Source organism: Phycodurus eques, chromosome 15 (assembly GCF_024500275.1).
Source record: "Phycodurus eques isolate BA_2022a chromosome 15, UOR_Pequ_1.1, whole genome shotgun sequence".
NCBI lineage: Eukaryota > Metazoa > Chordata > Actinopteri > Syngnathiformes > Syngnathidae > Phycodurus > Phycodurus eques.
In genome coordinates, this window is record NC_084539.1 from 15,066,401 (window position 1) to 15,081,922 (window position 15,522).

General features: G+C 39.9%; 1 protein-coding gene across 3 annotated transcripts in view; it reads right to left on the reverse strand.

Annotated features, from left to right (window-relative positions):
• The window catches only part of plppr1 (phospholipid phosphatase related 1), a 50,181-nt gene extending 41,208 nt beyond the window's left edge, over positions 1 to 8,973 (reverse strand). For all 3 annotated transcript variants that reach the window (XM_061699435.1, XM_061699436.1, XM_061699437.1), the window contains exon 1: positions 8,813 to 8,973. The gene's annotated coding sequence lies outside the window, so the exon portion shown is untranslated. The remainder of the gene's footprint in view (positions 1 to 8,812) is intronic.
• Positions 8,974 to 15,522: the final 6,549 nt, after the last annotated feature.

Here is a 15,522-nt window from a genome sequence, read left to right on the forward strand (position 1 = left end):
AGGCACAGGGAGCGCATGCAAACTCCACATAGGCGAGGCCAAATTTGGACCCGGGTCCTCAGAAATGTGAGGCAGATGTGCTAACCAGTCGTCCACTGTGCCGCCTGCATTATTATATGATTATATTATTATTATTATCATTATTATTATTATTATTATATTGATGGAGAAGTACAGAGAAGGCCAGAAGGAGCTACATTTGCTACTTTGTAGCTCTAGAGAAAGCCTAAGTCAACAGTCCAGAGCAATGTTTAGTGTGCTAAGGAAGTAAATAAACGGGTCCAAGCAGGTTGGAACGGGTGGCGGAAGGTGTCAGGTGTGTTATGTGACAGAAGAGTCTCTGCTAGGATGATGGGCAAAGTTTATAAGACAGTGGTGAGGCCAGCCATGATAGATGGATTTGAGACAGCGGCTCTGAAGAGACAACAGGAAGCAGAGCTGGAGGTGGCAGAAATGAAGATGTGGAGGTTCTCTGTAGGAGTGACCAGGTTGAATAAAATTAGAAATTCGCTCATCAGAGGGACGGCCAAGGTTAGATGTTTTGAAGACAAAGTTAGAGAGAGCAGACTTCAGTGGTTTGGACACGTCCAGAGGAGCGAGAGTGAGTATAGTAGAAGTAGAAGGGTGATGAGGATTGAGCTGCTAGGCAAGAGAGCTCAAGGAAGACCAAAGAGAAGGTTGATGGATGTCATGAGGGAAGAGATGAGGACACTTTATGTTGGAGAGGAGGATGCAGGAGATAACCATCCGTCCATTTTCTGTGCCGCTTATCCTCACTAGGGTCTCGGGCGTGCTGGAGCCTATCCCAGCTATCTACGGGCGAGAGGCGGGGTACTCTCTGAACTGGTCGCCAGCCATTCGCAGGAGACATATAAACAAACATTCACACTCACATTAACACCTCCAATCTAGAGTCTTCAATCAACCTACCACGCATGTTTTTGGGATGTGGGAGGAAACCGGAGTACCTGGAGAGAACCCACACAGGCACGGGGAGAGCATGCAAACTCAACACAGGCAGTGTTGGGATTTGAACCCCGGTCCTCAGAACTGTGAGGCAGATTTGCGTCCACCGTGCCGCCACACATAGTATTGTATCTTTTTAAAATCCACTGAAAAACATCCAAACATCCATTTTCTGTACCGTTTTATCCTCACAAGGGTCGCGGGCGTGCTGGAGCCTATCCCAGCTATCTTCGGGCGAGAGGCGGGGTACACCCTGAACTGGTCGCTAGTCAATTCGTCTTATATTTAGCTGTTTGTGAAATTTGTGCTCACGTGATACGTTCAGTCATATCCTCCCCATCTCCTGAGGGCTAAGCCCTCCCTTCTCCATAAAACCTTGTGATGCCCCTGCTGTCCAGACTGGATTTTTTGAGGTCCCTAATAAAGACTGATCTCCAACCTCAACTCACTGGGAAAATAATTCCAAAGGCTGGCTCCTTTAGAGCAGGAATTCCCAACCTGGGTATCGTTGCATAATAGAATGCTGTGAGAGATCATCATGGGCACCATGGGAAATTGTCCAATTTCACTTAAATCGTCAGAAAATTATGATTTATTAAATACAAATGTATCTTTGGTCATCTATGAAATTAAATTAAAAAGTAAAAAGTACATTTTTGTTTGGTGGTGTGCAGTTACAGTAGATTTCACTCATGTAAAATGGGTGCCATAGCTGAACAAAGCTTGGGAAACACTGCTTTAAAATAGAAATTGGTCCAAAAGAAGTTTTAAATATTGGATGAATGCAGTCCCCTCGACAGATCCTCAAGTGGCCGGTCTGACAGACTTTTGATGTCTGAGAACAATGATGACACAGAATTATTCAGACATTAAAAAACCTAGTTTGTATAGACTACACTATCATTTACAATGGTTTAAAAAAATATATTATTATTTTTTTTTTTTTGAATACTTTCGAAGCGATGCCATCTTATTGCTTTCTTGTCCATTACCGTCATGGTGTGTTTGTTAGCTAACACTAATCCTTGCATCCAACAAAACTTAGCTCAGCTCTGCCTACCTGTTGACTGGGATGTAATGTTTTACCCTGTGCGCCCAGAATGAATGCAGCCTGCGCAAAGCCACCATGGGCTAATTTAACCATACAATTTTTGGATGCTAAAAATAGTGTGACAAAGGGTATTTATTCTGGAGGCTATAGATTCAATGTGAAATAATTATACGGGAGATAAATATCCACAAGTTCTTTTGCATTCCTCATTTGCACTTCACACACTCTAGTGCCGACAGAACTGTCCCATGGTTGCCTCTCTTGCCAATGGAGCATCTTTGCTGCTATAAATAGTATGTTTCATTCCTCCCCTGGGCTTTTCTGAGGCTGATTCATGTTTGAGCATTTTGCTTTTTCTCACGCCATGAGGCAAAAAAAGAAAACTTTGCTTACTAACATACCTCCTTTAAAAAAAATCACTGCGACTTCTGTTAAAGGACATATGTTGAGGATTTCAGGTACAGTGGTACTTTTGAGTTCAAATGCCCCCAAAGTTCAAAGATATTTGAGTTAGAAGCATCTTCATATGTGACAGCACCATATCACAAGTGCTTCCAGCAGTATTGTTCGTTTGGCGCGCTTGTAAGCATGTCTGCCTCACAGTTCTGAGCTTTTGGGTTTCAGATCTCAACTCAGGCCTTCCTGTGTGGAGTTTGCATGTTCTCCCCATGATTTTCTGCACATGCACCAGCTTCCTGCCACATCCCCAAAACATGCCTGTTACGTCATTTCAAGACTATAAATAACTTATCGGTGTGAATGTGAGTGGTTGTTTGTCTATCAGCACCCTGTGATGGGTTGGCATATTTTTGTCATTCACGGATTCCCTTGGCAAGCGTATTTCAGCATTTTCAGTGGTTTCTTCAGGGTTGTGTGAACGGGTATTTGACCACGTTGTCTTCTGTAAGTGAAAACGCAAAGAAACAAACCTGTTTAAGTATTTTTTGTATCACTAGAGGAAAGAAGCCCTCATTCATTCTACCATCAGTGTTAGTTATGTGTCTGTGTGTGTAAGACACACTGTAAAGTGCTTTGAGTTCCATTTAAGAATACATGAATGCAGCACAAAAAAATACATCGCAACACTGAGTCTAACAGGGGCAGTAAAGTGGCTGTTAATAATATTGCCCACACTCTAAGGCAGGAATTAAGGAAAACAGACCACCCTAAGGTCCATTAGCTTTAAGTGATAAATACAATCATTTAACATTCAAAATTAGGATCAGATATGGCTTTTACATTGGATTGTATTCAGACTAAAATTTTGTGGCATGTGAAGTCAAATAAATCAGAAGGGGGTTGTGCTGCATACACTGGTAAACAGCTGCAGGTAGGTTTGCATAATGTAGAAAATAAAATGAAAATGGGGAAAAATGCATTTCCTCAAGCACTCAAACTCCTGTGATTTATGTCTTTCCTCAGTGGGAGCGCAGATTATTCACAAGCTGCCCTGGAACTTCTATCAAGAAGATCAATCAAACTCTCAGCTAGTTGTCAGCTCATCAACAACAGAACCACCGTTGCACACGAATGCCTGGAAGAGATAAAGACTTATATCCTCTCCAATAGATGGACTTGATTAACCCCTTGGCAGTAGTCCAGTTATTGGATATTAGACAAAGTACTTACTTACTTACTTACTTACTTACTTACTTACTTACTTAAGTAAAACAAAAAGAGAACAATGCAATTAATAGGTGACAATATGTACAATTTATTCACATTGGACAAAATAATTGGGACAGCGCTGGAGTCTTACTACTAGATGTGTCTTCCAGTTCTATTTTATCTTCTTACATTCTTGTTCTCTCAACACCTTGTTAGATCTAGTCTTTTCTTTTGGAATAAGTGTTGCAAAGAAAAAGCAAAACTCTCGCTGAAGTCTGGTGAGATATGCTGATATCACAGGGGACACATTTTGGGAATAACCATTCTGAAAAAGCAAAACACAAAGAATGATCACTGCTGACTGAGCTGAGAAAGCTATATCTGATCTAATCACTATTCTATTGCTACACTGGGTGTGGATTGTTAAAACGGTGCAGTTAACATGTGTTCCTTCTCAAGTAGCTGCAGTTGTTGTTACCATTCCTCCATTAATTTCCAATAGTGCTTGTCTTTATTAGGCTCATATCACATGTTTTGGGAATCTTGGAGGAAGCCAGAGTACCCAGAAAAAAACTTCTCAAGCATAGGGAGAATATGTAAACCCTCCCTACACAGGTGGATAAGATTCAAACCCAGAACTGTGAGGCGACTGTGCTAACCACAATACTCCATGCCTAAATTGTTGTTACAAAGGTTCAAAATTAATTTAATTTCCATATCTGCTCTGCTCTTGTGTGCTGTCACAATAGCGTTCAAAGTCTTTGTATTCAATGACATTCTGATTAATTGTATAGATTAGTCGGCCGAGGCTGTTAAGCTTAGGTTTTTAGGTTTCAGCATGAACTATCCACAGAATTAGCGTCAAATCAATCAAGCCAAATACAATCTGGTCTACCAACTACACTATTCCGAATGTGTTCTTCCTTTCCCTCTAAAAAAAACAACTAAAGTTGTAGATGATGTATGGGGAGAGGAAAGACTCATTCTCCACGAGCAGTTCTTATCTCACCTTAGGGCCTATCAATCCCCTCAGGGATCACTGACAGATCTGTTATCCAATCAGGAAAACACCACTGGCCAAATCACACTGCCAACCACCACACGCACATGTAGAGGTAATCAAATACCTGCTATCACTAAATCATTTGTGCGCGTGTGTGTGTAATGTGTGTGTGATCAATAACCAGCCTGACGTCAGAAGCCCCTGCGTCCTGCAGTCTCAGTACAATGTGTGTGTCAGGTGTTTTAAGCCACACAATCTACAGTCTTCTCATGAGAAACACAGAGCAATTTCACTAATGACTTTTTACATTGTTCATCCAGTGCATCCTTAAAATAAATGACAAATATGCCAGCCTCAAACAAGCAGCAGATAAAATGCACACAGCGGGCTACATATATAACACACTCTATGTATTGAACAACTGATAACGAAGTTTTGTCCCAGGCATGAAACAGACTCTAGTGGGTGATCCCAGAGATCATTATAATCCATAATTAAACGACTTGTTTAAAATGTGATTTACCGGCCATCCATCCATTATCATTATCTCTCCAACAGGAGAAATTAACAGGAGGTTCACTGTTGAATAACATGGGAAACTCTGCAGATGTCTTTTTTATGTTATTTTATTTTTTTGCACTGCATGTTAAAGAATGCAAACGGCGATTAAAATCTCAGTTTACTCTTGATGTTGGCGAAATTATCAATGATAATCATTATAAAATCATAATAAAATAAGTAATTTTATAATGAAACAAAACAAAGAAATGGGTGTTTTATATATATATATATATATATATATATATATATATATATATATATATATATATATACATACATACACACACACACACACACACCCTATTTATGAACAAAAAACAAAAAATGTTGGCATTTCAATTCTGTTATTACTATTTACAACCTAACAAAAAAAAAATCACCATAAAACAAAAGTTGGTCTTGGTGACAGGCTCACCTGATGCCCAACCACCTGCCATCCGTCTGATGAAATATAACCTTTGCCAAGTGCACACAATTCACAAATCTACACGCAAATAAATAAATAGCATGTAAAAATCCATCCATCCATTTTCTATAACGCTTGTGCGGATTACGATCGCAGGTGAGCTGAATTCTACCAGAGGTGAATTTGGGCAAGAGGCGGGCGGGCTAGACCCTGGACTAGTCGCCAGTCCGCAGGGCACAGAGACAAACAACCAATTCACATCTCTTGGCAATTTACAGTTTTAGAGTCATCAATTAACCCCTGAAGCATTTTATGGGGTGTGTGTGGAAGGAGAAAAGCCATATAAGCATGGGATGAATGTTCAAATGACACATACAGTATAGAAATGCTCTAATGGGGGATTCAAACCCAGATCTCATGACTATGAGGCAGACGTGTTAACCCATATTACACTGTGCTGCCGCATGGAAAAATATCGTGGGAAAATGTAAGATTAAATGCTAATGGAAACACGCATGGAGTTACAACTAATGTCAGTTTTAGCTGGTGTGCAAGGTACTTCAAAATGTGCATCACTTGACCAACATAAAGTACTATACAATGTGTTGACTTACAAGGTTACAAGTATTACAGTTGGTCCTCAGTTTGTGAACGTAGTGGCATACAACGTTTCAAGAAGCGCAATGAACTGTTACCGCCACACCTACTATTTTAACTTGTTGATGTAAATGGATGGCCTTGAAGGGTTTTTCATGTACTGTATTTATGACTTTGCTATTTACTAGTATTTTGATTTACGTACAAATTCGCGTAACGTCTCCATCTCTCCATCACCCCCTATAATCTGGTGAGCAATCTTGTTTCTTTGCGAATAAATTGGCAAATCATGCTACTATTTGATTTCATTTACTGACTTTAAGGGATGTATATATTGATTTCCACAGGCACATTTTGCAGCGATTCAATATTAAAACACACATTTGCTCCGCACTTTCACTGGTTATTTAATTTAGTACACATGCAGAATCAAATGAAATCATCTGATACAAAGCTCCTTTTTAAAATGATGCCTTTACAAAAATAGCAAGAATGTCACGCCACAAAGAACCGACGACTAGATGTCTCTGAAATATTATCCCATGGTTTAAAGAGTTTCAGGAGTGATTTTTTTTCCTTCTTCTCCTTTATCTGCTCAGGTCCAACTATCATAAATTCTAAACCTGTTCCTGTCTGTGGCATAAATATGCATTACAATTTTTCAATCTCAGCTACATTTGTTGGATCTGGTGGGTCAAGCAGACTGGAACCATGTAAACTGAACATAAATTCCTCAATCTACTAAATCTGCACCAAAATTGAAAGGGTTCCTGCCTAGCTCGTCTCAAAAGGCTTTAAGATCGGTTAAATAGGTTTTGTGTAATCCTGTTGACCAACCATCCAACCTAATCAATAGAATAGAATAGAATCAAAGCAACACCTCTCACCTCACATTAATTGCATTCGCTACCGATAATTACGCTCCCATTAACAGCTGATGGCTGGTAACAGCGAGCTGCTCGACGGTAGGTACAATCAGTGTCCGACTAATGATGGTTCGTATTACATTATATATTCTAAATGAGAGTATCTATGATTCACACTGTCAAAAAAGAAAAAGTAACAAATGTCTAATAGGACAGTAGTAATTGGTATTTGCAAAGTGACAGCGTACACCCTCTTCACCTGGAAGAAATACATTTTTAAGGGTAATGTTATCAGAGGAAACATTTTGAAAGGGGCACCATCAATTTCTCACAGATTTTCGCAGGGGTTCACTGTACTTTTTGTCTCCACATTATACAACTTCGTTCTTATGAATCTTTAAAATATATTTTAGCTTTAAAACATTTATTCTTATAAATGATGACTTCAATTGCTTAGTAGTTGTTGTTTTATCCAGTACCACCTAGAAAAATACTTAACCCTCCAAATCCCACTATAATAACCAACATTAAAACGCAGTACCACAGTAGGCCTAACGGTTCATCAAGGGAAGGACAGAGGTTTTATTCTTAGAAGGTATATTTTATGTTATTGTAAGCCACTGTAAAATTATGCAATTTGAAATTACTATTGTGGTTAAATATACTAAAAATTAAAAAACTACACTTAATTATGCAATTAAAATTGCATATAAAAGTTGGATAACAATTGTACCTCAATAAATGTTTGAAAATAAACAGCTGTTAAAGATTAAATGCAAATGTTTTGACCTTAAAAGTTAAATACAACTGAACTGTAATTCGGCAGTGATTCTTTCATGTACCACTGCCTTAGTGTAGTTATTTATTTATTTATGGGGCGGGGGCTTCAGGATGGTCCTAGTACTCATTTGTAATCGGCAACCTTTTATGCTCATTTAAAGGAAAATGCTGGCAGAGCACATTGCTAAAACATACATTTGCATCATCTCCTGAATACAGAAGGTGCACATGTGCATCAGAGAGATACAATCAAGAGGATGGCGTTCCCCAACGTTCGAATGAGCTCTTTTTAAAGAGCAACCCAAATGCAAGTGCACTTATAGCTGTGAAGATGCCAAAGAGGGCGATGCCCTGAATTAATTGCAAGGTTACAGCTCCTGGATTCATCTTAACAAGCGTGAGATTTCAGCCTTTGAGTGATCCGAGAGGCATCAACTGCGCCTTGAGTCCACAAAGGGGGAGTGGGAGGGGGAGGGTGGGGGGTTCCGAGGGGGGGGGGGGGGGGGTCAGCCTCCAGTGTTGGGGGGGGGGGGGGAGGCACATTATATTCATTTAGCAGCATTTGTCGTGCAAGAAAAGCGACAAATGTGGACCGAATACGCGTGGGATACGCGCATACTAGGAAAATGTAGGGCGTGTTGTGGGGCGCGCATCCACGACCACTGTTGCTGCTGGAGAGACAGGTGTCGCCCCCCTTGAATACCAACACGATCGTAAACTCATTCAAACCCTTATCATTATAATTATTATTTTTAACACCGTCTTTTCTGGTGTTGAAAGCGTTTTCATTGCAACCAAACGAGCCCCTCGCGTTTGAAGCCCCAACTTGCCTGCCTCGGCATCACACAATAGCGCCACACCAACCCCTCGGTGTTTGTGTGTGTGTGTGTGTGTGTGTGCGCGTGTTCCCCCCCCCCCCCCCCCCCCCCGCCACCGCGCGGCGGCCACGACATCACGCAGACGCGCACGCTTACCGCGATGGGATGGAGCAATATTCCGGAAAAAAGGCGAATCCATGAAAGACGAGGAAGGCGTGAAGAGCGCTTCTATACTCCCACTAGTCCAACTCCTACTATTCCACGGGCTGCTCTGCGTGGATGTGAGGGGCATCACGCGGCGTGGATGAGGACGGATGCTGTGCTTTGTCGGAGGGCGGGGACAAGACGCACAGTGGGCTCCAGTGGAGCGTGCTTAACCCGCTGGAGGGACCTTGTGTTCCGTGCAAGTGGGCTGTCTAGTCCGTCTATTCACAGCCAGGCTGCCCTTTACAACCCCACGAATATTACTTGTTTTTATTCCATTGGGGTTTGTCCAATGCTTAGCCATATTCATGTGGATTTACACAATGGATGAGCGAAATTCTGAAGAATAATCAGAAACACTGCAGATTTCCCCAAAATAACATGCAGACTAAATTGATGACATGAATATTAATGGTAGGCTATGCAGAGCCCAAAACTATCACAATTAAGTTTGTTGCCAGTGCTTTATGGACAGCGCGGTTCCAATGTCCGTGGTACATTTGTCACAGAGCTCAACAAATACGTTATCAAACATCAGTGTCTGAAAGATGTTTTATGTTGAAATCGGATGCCTATGTACCCATGTCAAAATGTAACAAAAAACAAAAAAGCTTCTTCAGAAAGAGGAAAAGACCAAAGGTTGAGACAGGAGATGAAGAGACAATATCAGACTACCTTGCTTCTGTTTCCAATAGCCTATCTTTGAGAGTTAAAATCTAGGTTGACTTTGCACATTCTCCCCATGCTTGCATGCCAGGGACGTGCACAGATCCACCCAAAGTGGTGCCCAGGCTTTTGCCTTTTTGGTCCAGCACCTGCCCTTTTGCCAAGGAATATTCTCCTGTCGACAAGTATCTTTAGATGGCGGCAAATGTTGCCCAACTTGCTGACATTGTCACCAGCATTTTTTTTAATTTTTTGTTGTTGTTGTTGTTGTTGTTTTTTTATAAAAGAAACGATCCCTACCAGTCCACTTCATTAAGTACAACCAGTCAATTTGGCATAAATGATCATTGTTATTGTTGCAAAGGCATATATTAATTGAACAACGTATTTATTAGTCTGGTTGTCGTTTACAGTGGAACTGAACTGCATCATAATGAGTGCTTGTTATATTAAAAGGACCACATTATTGAAAAAAAAAAAACGACTTTTTAATTGTTTGTATACAAACACTGTAGTTGGGTCTCTGGAGTGCCGACCCATCCATCAAGCATGAAATTAAACAAACAAGTAAATCTTTTGTTATCTGCCTATTTCTTAAAATGTGCCCGAGAGCGAGCCGTTATGAATTTCCAGCCCACTGCTACATAACAGTCGGGCTAATTTATATCATACCAGGCCCCTCAGAGAGCCTGTGAATTAGAAGCTTGTTTAGATCTGCCACTTTCCAGCCATCCGGACTGCACTGTTTGAAGCAGTATCATGCAGACCCAATACATTTTTTTTGTTGGATGCACAGATTAGCTAAAAGTGTTAGATTCTGATAAGCAGCATTGAATTGATTGGATGGTCAAGTTTTCGACGTGCAGCAGTAACCATCCAGTATGGTGATTATGGATATTGATATACATGTTTATCCCATAATAGGAAATTTAAAAAAATCTTACGTGATTAGCACTGAAATAAGGTTGTCAGCACTGCGGTGGGACAGATACATGGAATACTGTGATGCACGTTGACGTTACAAGAAGCAAGTGAAGAAAACATTGGTGTGTTCAGTGATCTAGATTCTAGATGGCACGCTACATTACACTCTGTCCTCTGTCTACCCCTCTTCAGTCTTCTTTTCCTGCCCAGCTCACTTCGCTGAGGCCTCCCGTCATATAAACTAAACAGTGCAGAAACATTTTGAGATTGATGTAAAATCATTCAGAATTATTTGCAAACGTTTTGACGGCACCCTCAGAAGAAGCAATTTATTATATTTATTCCATTGGATACAAGCATTATTCCTTCTGTGTAAGTGCAGAGAATTTGTGCAAGATAGCTTGAAGACTGAGGCATTTGTGTCCAAATAACTCAGCAGGTATTAAGAAGAATACATTTAAATCTCATCATATGATTTCTTCAGTTGCAATGCAGCTGACTCTTTGTATTTTTCTCCTATTCCTTTAATAAAAAAACAAAGGTCATCTGCACTCACGTGGGGGTTTGAGATACTTGTTTAGAATAGAAAGGTCATATGGGTGTTGTACAAATACAGTAGATGACTGAGTCACAAGTATGTAAACTCGGTACATTGGTGACACAGAGGAGCAATTCGGTGCTTGTTTGGCCCATTAGCTTTGTCTAATGCATCAGCACAATCATGTTTAGAGCGCTTAGACAAATTCAGCATTCATATCAAGTGCAAACTCTGTGAATATGGTTTTGTTTGTTCTTTATATTAGGTGGAAAACATGCCAAAAAAATGGGTGAACACTTAGCAAAAACAGCCTCTAATATAAAAGTACAATCTAACCTAAAAAATTGAGTCCCTAAAGTCAAACTGTACAATTTTAACAAAACTTTAACACTGAAAAAAGCATGCATTTAAAGTTGCACAAAACTTTAGAGTTTTCAGTTAGAATAGTTGTCATGCATGACGATAAATTTTCAGTTCAAGTGAGCCTCACTCTTAACTCTGTGTGTTTGGCTTTGTGTTTTTTTCTGTCACACTTATTCCAGCCCTCAACAAGGGCTGTTAAGATTCAATGAAAAATAAAGAATGAAAGTTGCACGAAATAACTCAACTCTGGTGAAAAGTTGGATGATTCCAGCGTCATTTGTATGCATTCTAAGTTAAAGTGTTTCGCTATTTCTGTTTTTACAGTCTTATAAGAATGTTTAAAAAAAATTGATGAATGAAGCTCATTTATGACTCACCTTAACGTTACACCCACATCATTCGTGAGTGTTCTTATGCGGGAATGACTTGTTCTTTCATACTTATCTTCAATGTTAAAAGGGTCACTTAAAAAACTTGCACCGTTCAAGCCTATGGGAAAAATATGTATACAGCAACAGTTAGTAAAAGCCCGATTATCAGATGTCTCTAGAAGATTATCCTGAGTCCTTCTGTGTGATGTGCCAAGGGTGATTTTCTTTTTTTCCTCAAAAAACGGTTAGAGCCAAAAACCATATAAGATAAGGATGATCGCAGGTCAATGTGTGTGGTGTGTGTGTGGTCAATGGAATGATAGCCAATGTGTGTACCCTATACAGAAAGTATTTTACGCAGTAGCACTACTGTACAGTGATTGCCCAGTAGGACTACCACTACTAGTGAAGAACACATTGCACATTGTATAAACTGTATTTACAGTATATCTGCATTTTGACAAATTACTCCATGATGTGCATGCACCACTTCAGGAGCTGTTGCATTATCAGAAGCTCTGGAGACTACACACGATACTGTAGTGTACTCACACATGGAAATATCAGCTTACACCTCATCTTGGAGTTTGTCATGCCATACACTGGAAGCTTGGCATTAGTCTTTTAATCTGCTAACAAAGCTTCCCTCAGACTCAACAGCCTCGTGTAGAGTTTCTGTAATATGATGACTAGCATATCAAAACACAGAGAGAGTGGGCAGAGTTGAATGGACGCGAACGGTGCATTAATAATCTGATCTGTTGTATTTGTAAATGTGTTCGCCTCAGAAAGAAACAATAACTTCACAAAGAATGGACGATTCGTAAAAATACAGGAAAAGAGAACTAAACAGCTTCTTGCGTCCATGAGCGTCGGTAGCCATCTAGTAAAAGTTAGCTTCGCGGCAAAATTTACACTTGGTCTGGCTGTCAGTCTGGCGAGCAGTCAATACGACAGCGCTGCCCATTGACACCACTTCTAGGCGACACACAGTAAGTTAACGACAATTCCCAAATGGCTGTTCGACCTTCCCTCCGTATCCGTTATGTATCTATGTATGTGAATGAAATAAATACATTTAACATTAATGCTGACAGCTCATTTATCAAATTAATTGACAAAGAAAACATAGGGCGTTTACACTGTAATTATAGTTAGTTTTAGTTCGTTTTGCAAACATAAAATGTCGTTTTAGTTAGTTGTTTTTCAAAAAACATTCTCATTTTTATTTTCCTTCAAGAAAATGTTTTTCAATTTTAATTTTAGGTATTTTGTACATTTTCCTTTACTCTAATAACCTTGCGCTGGTCCAATTTATTTGAATTATTGTGCCTTATCCCTGTAGAAATAAACAATTCAAATAAATAAATACACAGAAATCTGATGCGGTCGTTTTGCCAGCCTTATGCATTAATTGTCTTCCCCCCCCCCATTCAATCGACAAACCACATAGATGTCAGACTTAAACCAGGTCACAGACTAATTTTCACCTGTTATTCATAAAACAGTAAAAAAAAAAAAAAAAAAAAGTTTTTGATGCAAGGGAACCTTTAACCAATATTGCTATTGCAATTTAGGATGTGATTTTTTTATTTATTTTTTTAGGGGCAAGTTTGTTATGTTCAGCATTATTCACAAAACACAAGAAATAAATCATTCTATAGCATGACCAGCACGACATTGGATATATTCAACATATAAACACCTCCTTGCTTTATGTTAGGCCTAAATCTTACAATGTATTGATATGAATAGCATACTGTATCTTTCTTTCAATATTAAATTGTAAAATGAAAAACCTTCAACCACAGTAGAATATTGACTGATTGAAAAACGCAGCGCCTTGTAAACATGTAATGTCACATTCTTGCCAGCAGCAGTAGCACTGCTGTCAGTGTCAACTGAGCATGAAGTTGAGAGTGACACAAGTGATGCTTTTCATCACCAAGGTTTGAAAATTAAAGCAATTCAATGGTAAACTATATTGATTATCATTCTCATAACTTCTAGTAAAAGCGTTGCGAAGATTTACTTTTTAGATAACAACTATCAAGGACTTTAGCTCAGGAAATATGAGATTATTTTTTATAATTCACACTTTTTAGTTGATAGACAATATTTAAAATTTTGGGTGGCACACCTCTATCTGCCGTGCTTGCTCACATGTCACGTTGTTTTTGTAAATTTATTATTGCATCCTTTGTCATTTGATAATTGAATTCCATTACATTACGATATCAGTTTGAATTTGATCAATATATCTGCCCTGCGATTGGCTACCAACCAGTCCAGGGTGTACCCAACTACTTGTCCAAAGTCAACTGGGACCCGTGACCCCAATGAAGATATGTGGTCTACAAAATGGATGGATGGAAGGATAAACTAAGCTCAATAGAGTTTTTGGACTGAGATGAACAAAATTCCTGCATAAAGTACTGTATACAACATGGTGTAAATGTTTACATTTTTGTTATTTTTGGGTGAAATAATTCAATAATATATATATAAGGTCTTTCTGTACACTGTTTGATTAGGTTTTTGAATAGTTTACTTAAGATGAGCTCCGATCCACAGGCGCAGTTACACAATACTGGAACTGTTGCACAGCACAGTGTTCATCTGGGCTTTGTGCGTGGTCTCATTATTGGAGAAGCGTATTGATCAGACAGTGTTTGGTTTCTCAGAGGCTCCTAAGCTTGTGAGCACCCCATTTCCATGGCGACGGAACAGACTGCCCGTGACGTGCCGGCCTTGGCTGTGATCAGCGTTCCTGGAGAGACTTGTAAATGCTTATTCAAACAAATAACACACACACACACACACACACATAAAAACAATACATATCGTGCATGTACTGTAATTGCATGACATGACAGTAGCAGTAATTTGCGTTTAAAAGTGTGCATTATTTAATCAGCAGACATGTTTTACTACAAATAAGCATGTCTCATCATGCTTACGCTGTAGTGTTTTTTTTTGGTGTTATTTCCTTAGTGTACGTCTGCAGGAAAATGACTGCGTACCGTTGCTCTCTCATGGTATATTTAGTATTGTAATGCCAAAATCAGACTAATTTATTTGCTATTTTTCTTTACGCATCGTTTTCAAGCCTTTCATCTCCGTCACCTATGCTCCAACTACATTTTCCTTCATTTGTATCCTTAATATGGCTCCATGTACTGTCTTCAGGCGGCATGGTGGATGACTGGTTCGAGCGTCTGCCTCACAGTTCTGAGGACCGCGGTTCAATCCCCGGCCCCGCCTGTGTGGAGTTTGCATGTTTTCCCCGTGCCTGCGTGGTTTTTCTCCGGGCACTCTGGTTTCCTCCCACATCCCAAAAACATGCATGCTCGGTTAATTGAAGACTCTAAATTGCCCGTAGGTGTGAATGTGAGTGTGAATGGTTGTTTGTTTGTAGGTGCCCTGCGATTGGCTGGCAAGCAGTTCAGGGTGCACCCCGCCTCCTGCCTGATAATAGCTGGGATAGGCTCCAGCACGCCCGCGACCCTAGTGAGGAGAAGCGGCTCAGAAAATGGATGGATGGATGGATGGATGGACTGTCTTCATAGTACTGATCACAGACTGTTGAACCGGTTTCCCTTCGATCTATTTTGCAGAGAAACAACAGCATTCCATTTAGCATTGGCTCGGAATTGACTCTTCGAATGATGTACCCTCTTGAGTTACAGTCACAACTGCTTTGCATTCCTTTTGAACAATGCCCATAGACCGGTTCTGCTCATTATCGGCTTCCTCTCTTGATGCTTTATACTCCTGCCAACTACTTCCAATGCAATTAA